Source organism: Carassius carassius, chromosome 32, assembly GCF_963082965.1.
Source record: "Carassius carassius chromosome 32, fCarCar2.1, whole genome shotgun sequence".
NCBI lineage: Eukaryota > Metazoa > Chordata > Actinopteri > Cypriniformes > Cyprinidae > Carassius > Carassius carassius.
In genome coordinates this window covers 15,349,222-15,366,137 of record NC_081786.1, presented here as the reverse complement: position 1 = coordinate 15,366,137, position 16,916 = coordinate 15,349,222, and the positions used below count along the sequence as shown (strand labels likewise).

The following is a 16,916-nucleotide window of genomic DNA, read 5'->3' as shown; positions in this document are numbered from 1 at the left end:
TATTCTGCTCCCTTTACATGGAATTTGCTGCAGAACAACTTAAAACTTAGTAAATTGATTCCTTTGAGTGTTTTTAAGTTAAGAATGAGATCCTTTGAGTTGGACTCCCTCACATGTCAATGTTTTTAATTGAGATTTCACTGTAAGTGCATAATTGGCTTTCAAACTGTTTCTATTAATTAATTTGTCTTTATTTTCATGGTTTTTTTGTGTGTCTTTGTACGTATGTAATGATGTGATGTAATTCAGCTGCCTATCTTGGCCAGGTCTCCCTTGCAAAAGAGATTTTTAATCTCAATGAGCTTCTCCTGGTTAAATAAAGGATAAATAAAAAATAAATAAAAATAAAAAGGGGGTCCAACCCGGTACTAGCAAGGTGTACCTAATAAATTATCCAATGAGAGAGAGAGTGTGTGTGTGTGTGTGTGTGTGTGTGTGTGTGTGTGTGTGTGTGTGTGTGTGTGTGTGTGTGTGTGTGTGTGTGTGTGTGTGTGTGTGTATATATATACATATACCTCTCAGGGAATATAGTAGGTTGTGCCATTGTGAGTGCTTATTGTCCTGCATGTGATGTAGTATATATTGAACAGTAACCTGGGCTTTTTCAAAGTCTCTCAGCCCTAAAACGCTCCCAACCCCAGCAGTGTTTTTACCCATATTCCTTAGCATTTGCTGCACCATGCAGGTGTTTTCTCTGCTCCACTTCACCTCTGCATCCTCTCCACATACAGCTCCAGATGACCTCCTGCCCCCCAGGCTGGTAGCTGCCACTCCCACCTCGCTGCAGGTGGCCTGGGCTGCTCCAGCATGTCACAATGCTCCCAAACCTCTGCGCTACTGGCTTCAGATGAGGACTTCAGCTTCCCCACAAGTTCACCAGTAAGCCATGATGAACTTTTACAATGTACACATGCACTTTTCCACTCTACATGTAAGTCACTGCTAGTTGCAAACATGCAATCATCAGTGTGCAATAGTTCTTTTGTACTGAAAATACAAAATGATCAAAGGCAGTGACTTTGGAAACATCTATGAGTATTTGGTCTAAGGAGACGAAAGAAGTGGTTAGGCTATTGTAGAGCAGATGTACAGGAATATCAAATACTAGGCCTCGACCAGTCCTTATGAAAAAACTGCTTCTTTAAAATGAAAAAAAAAAGAAACAAATGTTTTATCTAATATGTATGCATTACATGCTCCCTGACAACAAATTGCAATTTAATCAGAAATAGGGGAATTCTCATTCTGTTGTAATAAATAAATGACTAGGCGCATGTATTATATATAACCCTCATTTCCTGGGATTCTTTTAAAATGTATTTCATTGTTCATGTGATTTATTTATTATACTCCATGGTAAATTTGATTGTGGGGCTCTGTGGAAGTTAATGCTGCTTAAAAACCAGCAAAGATTTGTTCCAATCAGCAGGATTTGTAAGACATTTAATGCAGCGTGATTATATCTATTTTTCATTTCAGTTCAATAAAAATATCCACTTGCATTTTCACCAGAATAATGTCATATTCTAACCATAGAAGTTGATGACTGCATTCAATCCTAAACTCACTTTTGATTTGATTTGTTAAGCACTTAACGGAAAATATATTTTAATAATTTTAAAGCCATATTAGGTCAGAATCTATCAGCTTGTCTACTAATGATAGTTGACAAAATTGCTAATGTAAATGCAGTCTTTATCCTAAGAAGCAACTAGCTAATAGTGAAAACTGGTCCCTAAACTAAATTGTCCTAGGAGGGTCACTTTAAATTTAAATGTTACACAATTTCTATTTGAAATGAATTCTGTTGTTATTTATTATTATGTTTGTATTAACCAAATCCTGAAACAATGTTATCACGGTTTCCAAAAAAATATAAAAAAAAAATATTTTATAATATATTAAGCTGCACAACAGTTTGCAGCACTTATAATAATAAGAAATGGCTCTTGAGAACAAATCAGCATATTAGAATGATTTGCAATTTTGGATCATTTGACACTGAAGACTGTAATGGCTGCTGAAATTTTAGCTTTTGCCACCACAGGAATAAATTACATTTAAAAATAAATAAAATATTGTATTAATATTTCAAAATATATATTTTTTTTTTTTTGCTCTATTTTTGATCAAATAAATGTTACCTTGGCATAAGAGACTTCTTAAAAAAAAAGAAAAAAAATTGAGTGACAGTGTTAATCACACAATTGCAACATCACTTTTAAAAATAAAGGTGCTTAAAAAGTTCTTCACAGCGATGCCATAGAAGCACCATTTTTGTTACCACAAAGAACTATTCATCTCTTTCTTACCTTTTTATAATCTGAAGAATCTTCTTTCACCACAAAGAACCTTTTGTGAAACAGAAAGGTTCTTCGGATGTCAAAGGTTCTTTATTGAAACCATTTAGACAAAAAAATTTATTCTATGGCATCGTGAAGCACATTTATTTCTTACGATTAGGACATTGTTGTTGTTTTTGTTTTTTGTTTGTTTTTTGCTCCATAATAGTTGTTATTAAAAAACACATCTACTGTACCATATAATGTGTACTGTAATTTGTTGTGTGTAATGCACATGTACATTATCTTTGAGTTAATGGACGATGAGACGACTGTATTTAGTCACATGGTTAAGGACCTTGAACCCTTTACTGAGTGTCACTTCAGACTGCTGGTGTCTAACAGCCATGGAGAAACCAGCAGCCCATGGGTCTCTTTTTTTTACCGCACAAGACGGTGAGTTCCACAATTGACAGACACACATTCACACAATGTCTACAAACACAACAGAAAGTCATTAAGCACACAAAGAGTGTGTTGTGTTTAACCACATGTCAGGCGGTTCCTCTGTGAGGCTTGTCCCACAGAGAAGAGCAGGTGTTGAGAACAAGAAAGAGATATAGAGAAGGCCAGTGGGCAGTAGTTAAAGGTACGCCTCTTCCACATGACCTTGCTGGTGTCATTTTGGACTGATTACTGTAATAGAATCATATTAAGGATCATAACAGACACTCTCTGCTTAGTTATAAATTAATTATACTTCATCCTATTAGCACATACATTATAATTACTGAGCCAGTATTTGCATACACTCAGATTGCACCGTATTATGGACCATCACCTCTTCATTATCATGCTTAAAGACATCCCCCTCCCCACAATGCCCTGCAGTATTTCACAACTTCTGCTTTTGGGAAGAGTATTCCCTCTGTCTGAGAAAAGAACTACGTGAGCAGAGTAACATTCACAGTCTAATTTAGACTTTTTGTATTTTCTTGTCTTTGATTCTGTTTTGACCTTTTTGTGTTGCACCTCATCTGTATTTTTTTATCTTGCAGCTTGTATTTAGTATTCTTTATGGATGCTTAGCATATCTTTCATAGGTTGTAGTCCTCTCTAAGAGGATGTCAGAAATTGCCATGCCTTTTAGAACATCTGCATTAGTTTCATTATTAAACACTTTCATTGTTTTTTTGTTTTTGTTTTTTCTCATCATGATGTCTAGCTTCTGAGGACTTTTGGTCTACTTCACTTTATCAGGCAGGTCCTATTTAAGATATTTCTTGTTTGCAAACAGGTGTGGCAGTAATCAGGCCTGGGTGTGGCTCGAGAAACTGAACTCAGGTGTGATAAACCACAGTTTTAACAGGGGGGCAAACACTTCTTCAAACAGGGCCATGTAGTTTTGGATTTTGTTTTCCCTTAATAATTAAAACCTTCATTAAAAAACTGCATGTTGTTTACACTTGTGTTATCTTTGACTAATATTTAAATTTGTTTGATGATCTGAAACATTGAAGTGTGACAAACATGCAAAAAAATAAAAGAAATAAGAAGGGGGCCAACACTATTTCACACCACTGTATATTTGAATACTTTTGGGCATTTAAGTGATTGAAATTCAGTGTAAGTCTGTCGTCAATTCCCTAAAGTATATCAATATTTACTGTTGATTAAATATTTTCAGATATTTATTTACTGGTATTTAATAAATATAATTTCATGTACATTGGCCATTCATACAGAATTGGTGCAAACTGTTGTCCCACAAAAAAAAAAAAAAAAAAACATTTAAAAAGCATTTTTGTGTTCAAATATTAAATGTTTATTAAAATAGTTCTATTATCTATTGAAACCCAAAATAATGTTTAAAATATTAGTAAGCTTAATTTATATAAAATCATAATTTATTTGTAATTTATGTGAAACTTTATGAAAAATAAAACTACCACTACCAAAACGGTGTGTGTTTTAGTCTATTGGCTGAGACATATAAACCCATAAATTTATGATCAGGAAATATTGTATTCCTGTGTGGTCCTCTATCATAGCTTCAAGGTGTGAGTAGTGTGACGGTTCCAGCAGTAACCGGTTATTTCTGAGTTACAGGTGATTTGGCTGAGGGGAGGGGAGTGGTTGCACACCTGAAGGTAATCATGGAGCGCTCTATAAAAGACTGGGACAGAGATGGAGTGTGGTGTGTGTGTGGATTGGACTTGTGCGAAGCTTGAGATGTCTTTGTTTGCTCCGTACCTTAAGTTACTCATGAGGCTACCGGAGGACTGATGAGATGTGAGGGATATGGGAGATCACCACCGCCATTGATCCATCTCCTTTGGAGATGGTTGTGGTTCTTGGAGGATCCATGGACTGTGTTTGGGTGGATTACTGTCTTTCATACTTGTTAAACACTTACATGTATCTGCTGACACACTGACTACCATTTATATTGATATTCTACAGTATGTTCTGTTTTATACAGACAGATAAATGCACTTAATTAGCTGTGTTTTGTGGTTACTCCCTTTATTTTGTTGCAATCCAGAAAGAGATCGTAACAGTAAATGGATCTCATTTTGCGGTAAATGTGTTCAAAAATCTCTGCGTAACTTAAGGAACATCACTTCCGAACACCTTTTTTCTGCAACTAAGCACATTTTTTCCATAACATTTAGTTTTTATGTATACCACTGTTCAGAACTACTAGCTAACCATGTGCTGATTAGCATCGTTGAGCTATGTTCAAAATGACCTAAAATTGTCACTACCAAAACATTTGATGGAGTTTGACCCATATCCCAGGTATGGGTTTTATTGTTTATTTATTTATTTATTTATTTTTTGGTATGTGATTAAAAAGTGATGTGATGTAATGTAATTAATGTGATGTAGTTGCTACCAAAGCACTACCAAAAATGTGCTGTAACTTCCCAAAAATTGGAGGTTTCATCAAAAAGATGCTATATTTTAATTTTTTTTGTTCAATGTACACTGAAACTAAAGAAGCCTTAACTTGGAAGTCAGTGTGGTCAGCTTGCCTTTTACAAAGAATAATTGAATTCAAAATACAACAAATCTCATTAATAATAAACACTTGAAATATTGCAAAAAATTTAATTGTCATGGATTTACACTCAGAATTTTTTTTTTTTGTAAAATAGCAAAAAAATATATTTACAATCTAAATGTAAGCAAAATCTTAATAGGTCAATATAACCCTTACAATTAAATTGTTTTACTTATTAGTGTTTCGGTAGTTACAAATTAGGAGAGAGGACAAATATTCAAAAACTCTGAAAATACACTATGAGAAACTGTATTTTAACTCTGTCTTCAACTCTGACTTTGGATCAGTTATGTAGAATGGCCCATACTCTACAAATGCCAAAACTGCCATGACCCAGTATGCACCATATTAACAGCTTTTCTAAAAGTAACTCTAATCCCAAACATGGAACATGTCAAATCCCAATCAGCATGCCATATAAATCAAAACCGTCCTCCTCCTTTCTTTCCATCTGCATGTATCTGGCAACAGAAATGAGCCCTTGACTCCAGCTCTATTTACACCTCTCTTTCTTTGTGGCAGGGGTGATGACTTTGAGAACAGGTGGGCATTACCAAGAAGGAGAGAAATGATTGTTATTGTTAAAGAGAAAAGCCCTTTATTTCTTTTCTGAAATGGGCTGTGAAGAGCCTTAGTTCGGCATATTCGGATCTCTGCGGCAGGATTATGGGGAAAGCGTGAGTTTTAGTGGCTCCTGGCACTGCTAATAAACACTCTCACACATATCATCAGCCGCCCCATCAACGTGAAATAGTACCTGGCAAAGCCTCACTAAATTAACAATAGGAAAGAATTGAGGAGATTCTTCAAAATAATGTGGCCAGCCACATGATAAAGGAAGAGGAAAGGATGGGCAAGGTGAAATAGGAGGAGAAAAGCGTATGTCATATTTTCTTTAGCTCTTTTTCTTATTTGATAGGGTCCCAGTCTGCCCCCACGTCTTCATCTCTAATTTAGAAATCCCCTCTAGAGAGAGTTCTCCACCTCTGTGTGAAATGTTCACAGCAGCACACACTATAGGTTGTGTGTATGAGCTGCCCTATATAAGATGCTCACTTCTATGTAAGCAGTCACAAACAGTGTATCATGAATACATGTATATATTCAAATTACCATCTTAATTTTATATTTTTTTATTTTTATTTTTTGGTTATTTTTCTATTTATTTAATTTCACACTTGTCTTTGACATATTTTGTGACAGCAATTCTAAACTAGAGGTATTTGGAAAGTTTGAAATTGCTGTGGTGGAAACACTTGTCTGATTTGTCTGTTTGGCTCCTTTTGTGCTGCAGTATGTCAGAACAATACTAGAAATCCCTTTAGTGAAGATGTATGAGCATTTTAAGTATTCAAAAGGCCTTCATTCCTTACCTTTTTATCATTCCATTAAGATTTTATAACCATCTTTTTAATGTAATTCCATCCATGAATTTTTACCCCTTAGACTTGACAGGAGGTTCAGTGAACATAAACTCTGCCACGTAGAAGAGCACTTTCCTCTGTCTTCTCTGTCTGTGGTAAGGCACATGAGTCTCTGTGCTGAAGTGACATGTACATAAAATAATTTAGAGGGGCATATTTTGGGCCCCACGATTTTTCCTGTTGAATCTGTTGTATAAAAGACCTGTACAGGTTAACTTTACATTTTTTGGCAAAGCATATATATATATATATATATGTGTGTGTGTGTGTGTGTGTGTGTGTGTGTGTGTGTGTGTGTTTGTGTGTGTGTGTGTTTGTGTGTGTGTTTGTGTGTGTGTGTGTTTGTGTGTGTATATGTATATATTTATATATATTATATATATATATATATATATATATATATATATATATTATTGCTTTCAAAATTAGCATGTTAATGCAGATGATTAATTATTTCATTTTAACGTGTTAAAAATATTTAATGCCGTTAATGCAGGGTCGGGGCTACAGAACTTGTCAGAGAGTCACAGTCACTGCAGTCACCACAATCAACTCAGTCATCAGCACCAAGATTCACAAGATTACAATCACCTGACTTCTGATTCAACGCAACTGCTGCAGCCAATCAAGCTTTCCTACATAAGCACGCTCAGTTCACTGACTCAGTGTCCTGTTTTGTTGAACCATGCCAGACTTCCATATACTAACCGGTGTGTTCTTACCAATAAAGACTTGGATTATATATACCTTCTGTGTCTTGTAGCCTCAGTACGTTACAGAAGACCGGACCCAGACTGTTCGGATGTCATGGATCACCGGACTCTCCCTGCTGCAGACATGTTAGAAGAATTGATCAGGGCGCTTCGAGCTTCACTCATGCCGGCACCAGCCCCAGCACCTGCCTCTGGATGTCCCATGGTCATCCCTGCTTCCTATGCTGGTGACACAGTTGGGTGTCGTGGCTTTCTGCTCCAGGCTCTCTCTACATTGAGATGCAGCCTCAGAAATTAACCACCAAGCAATCTAAGGTAACATTTCTCATGTCCCTGTTAAGTGGTTAAGCGTATTAACTTAATATGAGCTTTATCTCTCAAGGCCTGCTTAACCGACTCAATTTACCCAGCAAGCGGCAGTCCCGGGAGCTCCAAGTTGAGACACTTCAGGGAAAGCTGCTGGGGCTTGGAAGGTTGAATTATCGAGCTCCCCCTCTTCCATTGAGAGTCAGATGTCTGCACGGTGAAACCATCTCACCCACGGTGGACATCATCCTGGAATGCCCCTGGCTTAAACAACATTCTCCAGATCCCTGGGATCCCTGTGAGATCACTCACTGCATTGAGACCTGTTTCATGAACTGTCTGTCATCAATTATAAAATCGCCTCAGAAATCCACACAAATCATAGATGTTCCACCCTTATCAAAAGCCTAGAAACTCAAGTGAAATGTACGATCCCATCTAGGCATTCCAGGATGTATTTAACAAGCAGGCAGCCACCTGCTTTCCACCGCATCGGCTATGGGACTGTGCCATCGACCTGCTGCCTGGGGCCAAACTCCCCAAGGCTAGAGTTTACACTTCGTCCATCCCGGAGTGCAATGCAATGGAGGATTACTTCAGGGAGGCCCTTCATCAAGGATTCATTTGACTACCGTGCCCTGAACTCTCAAACAGTGAAGCTGCCATATCCACCTGGTCCCAGCCACCCTCGAGAAACTCTGTAGAGCCCGCATATTTTCCAAGCTGGACCTGTTGAGTGCATATAACCTCGTTCTGATCCAGGCAGGCGATGAGAGGAAGACGCCATTCATCACACCCTCAGGTCACTACGAATATCTGATCATGCCCTATTGCCATTCAAACTCACCTTCCATATTCCAATGCTTCATGAACGAGGTGTTCTGGGAGTTCCTCCATCAATTCTTCATTGTCTACATAGATGACAAATTAATCTACTCGTGGAACCTGGCCGAACATCGCCACCACATAACGCAGGTCCTTCAGTGGCTCAAAAAATACCCCTCTATCTGAAATTGGAGAAATGCGAGTTACCACGGTCCAGTTTCTCGGGGACAACATCAGCCCAGAAGGTATCCAGCTGGACCAGGGGAAAGTAACTGCCATCCAACAGTGGCTGCTTCCACATTCAGTAAAGGAACTTCAGCGATTCCTAGGATCTGCCAACTTCTATAGAAGATTCATTCACCAGTTCAGTCGACACACAGCACCCTTTACCTCTAGGCTGCGAGGTAAGCCCAAGTCTCTGTCCTGGAACCCAGATGCCCACGAAGCCATCTCTCAGTTCTGCTGACTGTTGGAAACTGGAAGACGTGGAGCCGGAAGATGGAATACGTATGCATCTCATGCGTACGTGCCTCTAGGAAATGTAGGAGCAAAGGAAACAAAGTGTCCTTACTTTAGCAAAGGAAAACCAGTCTCCTCTTGGCTTATTTAGAAATCAGTCAACGTTTTTCTTTACAAATCCTCGGTTGGGCTTCTAATTCATGACCAGCATTTTGTTTTGTTCTCTCCGCACTCGTCACTAACCACGCAGTGCTGACGAACTACAACATCCGCCTGCACGTCTTCCGATTCCCAACAGTCAGCAGAAGTGAGAAAAAAGTGTTTATTACATTTGAAATCTGGATATTCATTTTACAAAAACGCATGCATTCACTGCAGGGGGCCTTTACCCCTCACCCCTCGGAGCCGTGTGAGGGATGTTTTATTACAGATGCGTGCACTTTGTTTCACGTCTTCTGAACTGTTAAAAACATACACCCGCTTAACCCTATCGAAAAGCTTGGAAGAGCAAGGACAATTTTTTATATAATTTTGATTGTATTATTCTGAAAGGGAAAGTCACATACACCTCAGATGCTTTGAGGGTGAGTAGAAGACGGACACATTTTCATTTTTGGGTGAATTAACCCTTTAAGTAGGACCAACATTATTACATTTTGGGATTAAATTTAAATTTGCTTAAAATTTACTCTCACTCAGGCCAAATTATAGATGTGTTTGTTTCTTCATCAGAATAGAACAGATTACATCGCTTGCTCACCAATGGATCCTCAACACCGAATGGGTGACACCAGAATGAGAGTAGATAAAAACATAACAAAAATTGAAAAACCATTCTATACAAATATGTTGTATATTTTGATGGGAGAGGACATCTTTAGGCAGACTTTTTTACTGGAAGAAGCGTTTTTATGGATTATGGATTTTGTTTATTTGGATTTGTTTATTAAAAACACGCAGCTCTATTCCTCCACATATGTTGTCTGAAAAATTGCAATGCTATTGTAACCTGTTTGGACAATCTGACGGCATCCATTCACAAGGAAACAAACTCCTCTACATTTTGGATGGCCTGAGGGTGAGTATTTTAAACAAATTTTAATTTTTGATTGTGAGCTGTGCAGTTCACCTTGAAATAAGTTACTGTACAGTAGTGTACACTTCATCAAATATTAGTTCAAAACCAAAAGAAACTTTCATAAAGAATACTTGTGAATTTTTTTTCTTTTCTGCTAAACAGCTTCATGAAAGCAGCATACCGACATCCGTCGTAGTTGACATCAGCCACGCTAACCTTCAAAGCTATCATATTGTCACAAGGACCTCTACAATGCTAAAAATAATCCTCTCTTTCCTTCACGTTCCCCGGTACCCCCTCCTTTCCTTGTCACTTGATTGTGTTATTATTATGCTAACCAAATCCTTATAAATGTGATTTAAGGCTTGGCGGCCCCCGCTCTTGTTTTCCCTTTTGCTGTAGCGATTTATAGTGGACCAGGAAAGGCCTCTCTAAGTATTCCAAATGTCCTGAGATTACAGCTGTTGCCGATGCCTGATTGAGGCCGACTGCTGTTATTGCACTGTGTTCTTGCTTGTACCCTGAGAGCAGTAAAGCATCAATAAAATCAAAAGCACCTGCATCTTAAATGAAATTTCAATTGAAAAACTTAACAGCCCTTCAAATTGCGGAATTTAACGCAGACCAGTAAAGCTTAAATAACACTTTGCCTCTGCAGACCGAAAGAGCGGGCGGCTGAACCGAGGAAGGAAGGCTGGCTGGGGATGAAGTAAGGAGGGGTAGTTCGCTTTCAAGGTGACTTGATTGTCTCATGTGGTAAAATTATTTACAATTAAGGAATTTCTCCTGAGAGCCACATTGGATTTGCCGGCAAGTACCTATGCAGGCGTTTTGCCGTGGCGGCAGCGGTGAGCTTTTTCAGTATTCATGGACGCTCCTGAACCTTTGTGGTAATTGAATCAGTTAGAGTGCTGAGTGGAGCAAGCATAAAAACCTGTTAACCCAAAGGTCAGATCTGTGCATTGTTTATTTATCAGGAGGGAGAGGGAGCGAAATCGGCAGGGCCCCTTCACAGACACAGTAAAAAATTACCCCCAAAAATAACAGATAGTAGATGAATGGAAAAATCTGGGCCGGAATCATAAGCAGCGCCCAGCTGTGTGAAGTGAAAATGGATGAAGCTTGAGTTAGGGTTAGGGATGACTAATGAGAATTAAAGCTCTTTATTTCTTGATGTCATTTCTTAATCAATGTTACTATGATAAAGCTGATCTATTTAAAAAAGCTATTTTTATTTAGATAATGCAATGCGTTTAGTTGGACTGCATAATAAACACACTTGGGTTTATAAAACATAGAACTGTTTATTTGCACCTACTGAATGTGTTGTTTTAGTGTCTGAATTATGCAGATCATTTAATGGAACAAAATCTGTGCTGAGCACAGTTTTCAAGGTGCAGGTGTGTAAGTTCTGAATGTTTTATAAGGGAAGATGTGGCATTCTTCACAATTTGGCATACTTTATCCATCCTTCATTCTAAACTGAATCAGCTCAGAAAAGTTTGCACATCTGGATGTATATTATACTGTTCTCCATTTCTTCATTTGGTCAATATCTGCTTTCCATGATGAATAGAAAATATTCACTACCATTCAAAACTTGGTATCGATTTTGCAGTTTTTTTTATGTTTTTAAAGAAGCTTCTTATGCTCACCAAGACTGCATTTATTCGTTTAAAAATACGGTAAAACGGCAATATTGTGAAATATTATTACAGTTTACAATGACTGTTTTCTATTTTAATCTATTTTAAAATGAAATGTATTCTTGTGATGGCAAAGCTGAATATTATGTGGCGATTTATTCTAGTCTTCAGTGTCTCATGAATCCTCCTAATATTTTAAATTGGTGCTCAACAATCATTATTATTTTTATTATTATTAATGTTAAGAACACCTTTTCTGCTTAAAATTGTTGTGGAAACCAGGATATATTTCTTCCGGCACTCTTTGATGATTAGAAAATTCAAAAGAACAGCATGTATTCGAAATGGAAGTCTTTTATAACATTATAAATGTCTTTGCTGTCACTTTTGATCAATTTAATGTGTTCTTGCTCAATAAAAGTAATAATTTCTTGTAAAAAAAAAAAAAAAAAAAAAAAACACATCCTGAACCCAAACTTTTATATGGAAGTGTACACAAATGAGTCTAATTTACATTGCAGAGCTGTTTAGCACCTGGTTAAGTGAATTGTGGGTGCTTAGGGAATAAGATGCAGGGTTTTGCACTAAAATAACATTCAGTGGTGTCACTGTATAGGGAGTTTGCTCCATCTGTGTGCTTCCTCTCTCTCATGTCCCTTTTTTCATTATTATTATTTTTTTTAAGTCATTATCTTGCTGCTTGTTGTTGTGGCCGCTGAGCTTTGGGGAGAGAAAGCGGACATGTAGCCAGTTATGTCTCCTCTATACATAGTGAGTCAGTTGGGAGGTGATGGTGATGGGAGGTGGAAAGTGGGCCATCTGTGGGGAGACATCAGCAGCCCAGCACGGCAGAGAGAAAGCCAGTCACCTTGATCCACACGCCCTTGCCGGTACGCCATTACCGTGCTACCGTGGGATGTAAATGGAGGAGGAAAACATTACTTTCAAATGAGCTTTCATATGGCCCAAATATCAATCAGACAGCCCAGGCTACAGAGCAGACAGGAGACGCTTAAAACGCAACAAAACAACTTCACTTCAATTACCACATCTCATATATTCCTCTAACTGCTTTCATTTAACCAAATGTTCAAGCTCTTTTACTTATCATTCTTCAGGTTTTTTATTTATTTATTTTTTTTTCCTGGAGTTTCCAAAACAGTTCTGTCAGAAAAATGGTAGAGGAAATTACTGTAATGTAAATCTGCATCCATATATCGCCTCACAGAATGAGCACAAAAAGTGCAATAAACCAATGTGACATTTTGGATCAGCATTATTCTGAATCCCAATAGCAGTGCTCCACATAGCAAATAAAGACAAATCATCAAAATACTATTTTCTTGATTTGCATTTCCTGAAGGAAATGCCAGTGCTTGCAAAACAGCAAAAGAAGGTGTTCAGGTAATCTTAGGTTTTTGGCCTCGGCTGTGTTAACAAAGCTGCATTTGCCATTGTTATGTTGCCAAGTATGCATCGGCACAAAAGATTATGTTTTTATTTAATTTTCCTTTTTAATACAAAATCAATGGGATCTAATGTTGTTTATACCCCAGCATTCCAAAATACATTTTGTGTCCATCAGAAGAAAGTAAGTTACAAAGGTGTAGATATAATTGTTCTGTTTCATACCAGTCATAACCAAGGAAATACTGGCACAAGCCATCAGACATGAGAGAGGGAGGGAATGCAAGGAGATGCTGGCATGTTTGTTTTTTTTTTTTTTTTTTTGGTATATGCATGTGTGGATGTGTAATTATGAAAATGACCCAAGCTGTCCGAGTTTGAAGATCCATGAAGGATTTCTTGATGTTAGTGCTTCCATGGTGGCTGTTGTTGTAACCACTCAGAGAAAATGACTGGGCAGGAAACTTAAGTGATTTCCTCCAATTCACTACAGACCCTTCAAAGGTTCGCCTCAAACATCGCTGATATCCCTTAGCCGCATCACCCCAACGAATAAATCCATAAATATAATTTCATATTTGCTTGGGATATGCAGTGGCTGACTCCGTCCTCTTTGGCAAATGAGCTGATTTGCACACCGCCTGCTCTACATTTTAATCCAGAGAATCAGGCTGCTTCAATCAGACTGTGTCCTTGTGCTGTCAGTCTCAATGCTGTGCTGTCAGAGCAGAGCTGCATCTTTCTAGATCATGGAGATCGACCAGACTCATCAGTCCTTTGCTTCAGATCATTTAAAAACAAAATTAATTGATACAATAAGATTCATGCATGATATATGAATGGATAGATGAGTGAATGGAGATATATATTATATATCTTAAAAGTTTATTGGTAAATTTAATGCATTCAATATTATTATATTTTATTTTATTTTATTTATATCAAAGATAAATTCTTAAATATAATCCATAGTGAAATGTATTATTGTTAGAATATTTTTTTAATTAAAACTAATAATAATGATTATAATAATCTATACAATAATAAATCCATAATCAATTTCAATGTTTAATTTTTTTATATAATTGTTATTCATAATTATTATTATTATTTTATACCAATTTAATTTTTATTTTTAGAATTTTAGTTTAGTTTTATCCATAAATAAATATTCTATTACTTTAAAATATAATAAGAAAATGTATAATGATTTTGATCTTATTTACTAAACTACATCCTTCAAGTGTGTGTGTGTGTGTGTGTGTGTGTGTGTGTGTGTGTGTGTGTGTGTGTGTGTGTGTACTTATGCTACATTGTAGGTGTACACCAAATGTCAATACAAGGATAGTTAAACCTAAAATGTTTGACACTGTGAAAAAATATATATATTTTTTATTCTTTTTAAATAGTAAATAATGTTTATCTGAAAGTGTAACAATGCGTAAACAAGGCTTAGGGTTAGGGTTGGGTTAGGTGATAAAAAATATTGTTTGGTCAGTATAAAAAACGTGTATGTGTATGTTTTATGCATCACTAGTGGCAACAAATATATTAGCAAAAAAGAATGATTGTTTCATTTATTTATTTTAATTATTGTATATTAATTATGTTAATTATTTCATATAAATTTTCTTCTTTCTTCATGGCCTGAATCTGTTGACCCACCTGTCCTCTCTGACATCCAACCCAGAAGTGCTTCTGTCTCCTGGTCTCCTACATCCCAGCCCTACGGCATCATCACCCATTATTACATCTGCCAAAACCACCAGTTAAGTGCCAGTGTGCCAGGAAACAGCACCAGCCACACTCTTTCTCAGCGTACATCCTATCAGCAGTACACCATACAGGTGGAGGCTTGCACAGCAGCCGGCTGCACTCTTTTCTCCAAGTCCCACACCATACATACCCCTCCAGCCCCACCAGAGGACATCCCAGCCCCACTGCTTTATTCCGACACCCCCACCTCAGTGCTCTTGTCCTGGGCCCCACCACGTCATGCCAACGGTGAACTGGACAGCTAGATCATTGAGAGGAGCGTCATTGGCACACAACAGATTTCCACTGTGGCCACTTTGCAGCCCAACCAGACTCTCACTTATCTAGACAGCTCTGCTACACTCAGCCCCTGGACCACTTATAAGAACTGCATTGTGGCGCACACAATCCTGGGTGGATCCAATAGCAGTGAGTGGCTAGTGAGTGAGTGACTACTAGACCTTCAAGACCTGCAGGACTGCAGCCGCCTCATGTGCTGGTTTTGGGACCAGAGTCAGTGCAGGTACATGGAAAATCAGTTTGCATGTTACTTAAAAGTATAGTTCACCCAAAAATGTAATTTACTTACCCTCAAGCCATTCTAGGTGTATATGATTTTCTTTCTTCAGATGAGTACAGTTATACAAAAAAAGTACTAGTTCTTCCAAGCTTTATAATGGCGGTGGGTCAACATTTTGAAGCCCAATAAAGTGCATCCATCCATCATAAAAAGTACTCTCCATGACTCCATGTGTTGCCTTCTAATGCGTTTGTGAAAAAAAAAGATATGTAAACATAACATATTTTTCTTAAATACATACATGCGGGTGTTTATATATACATAATAAATATACTCAGTACACACACAAATATTATGTACACAAAAACCTTTATTTTGGATATGATTAATCGTGATTAATCATTGTCCATCACAAAAAAATAAAAAAATGTAAAACATCTCTAACTTCCTCTAACTGTCGTACATGCGTTCACTAAAGAGTGGCGTTCCAGCGGATGACGTAATGTAAGCTCCGGTGATAATATGCTACTATTCTATGCTAAATCTCCTCTTGGTTTATATATACTGTAAATATAAGACATTGTTTTTCAATCCTCATTTTGTACTTCTAATTTGTGACCACTACACTATGCCTACGTCCTACGCCATCCGCTGGAATGCTACTCTCTTGTATATGCACGTATGACAGTTAGCTAAAAAAGTTTTAAATATGGAATTTTTTCTTGCACAAATGCATCAGTTTACTTCAGGGGGCCTTTATTAACCCCCCAGAGCTGTGTAGAGTACTGTTGATTAAGGATGGATGCACTTTTTTGGTCTTCAACATCTCAAACTACATTCACTGCCATTATAAAACTTGGAAAAGTTAGGAAAATTTTTTAATATGACTCTGATTGTATTTATCTGAAAGAAGAAAGTCATATACACCTTGGATGGCATGAGGGTGAGTAAATCATGAGGTAATTTTCATTTTTGTGTGAACTATCCCTTAAATGAAAGTGTTTGGGTGTCCCTCAATAGTGTCCAACCCTCTTGTCAGCAGGATGTAGTACCTTATGCCGCCTTTTCACCAATGAGGTGCAAATGAGGTCTTTGCTGTGATTGTTAGTGAGAAGCTACTGTATATCTTGCCATTAATGCCACACCCAGAGCATCCATCATTATTCCAGTTACACCCTCATGCTATGAGAACATTGATACGCATGGTTTCCAGGTCATTCCAGAGTTGGTTATTAAGGAACAGACAATTAAGAGTGTCAGAGATTTGTGGGAAGCCCTCATGAATGTGTCCTTGGTCATCTAGCTAACTCTTTAAAGATTGTTCACCTTTATTTTGTCTGCAAGATACATAAAGCATGCAAAACCTTATTAACACTGACAAAGTAAAGTAGAGTGTTTCAAGGCAAACTGCGTAGACATCCCTGTAATTCAACA

At 37.5% G+C, this 16,916-nt stretch overlaps 1 pseudogene; it reads left to right on the top strand.

Moving 5' to 3' along the window:
• The window catches only part of LOC132113384 (usherin-like), a 219,745-nt pseudogene that overhangs the window by 121,237 nt on the left and 81,592 nt on the right, over positions 1–16,916 (top strand).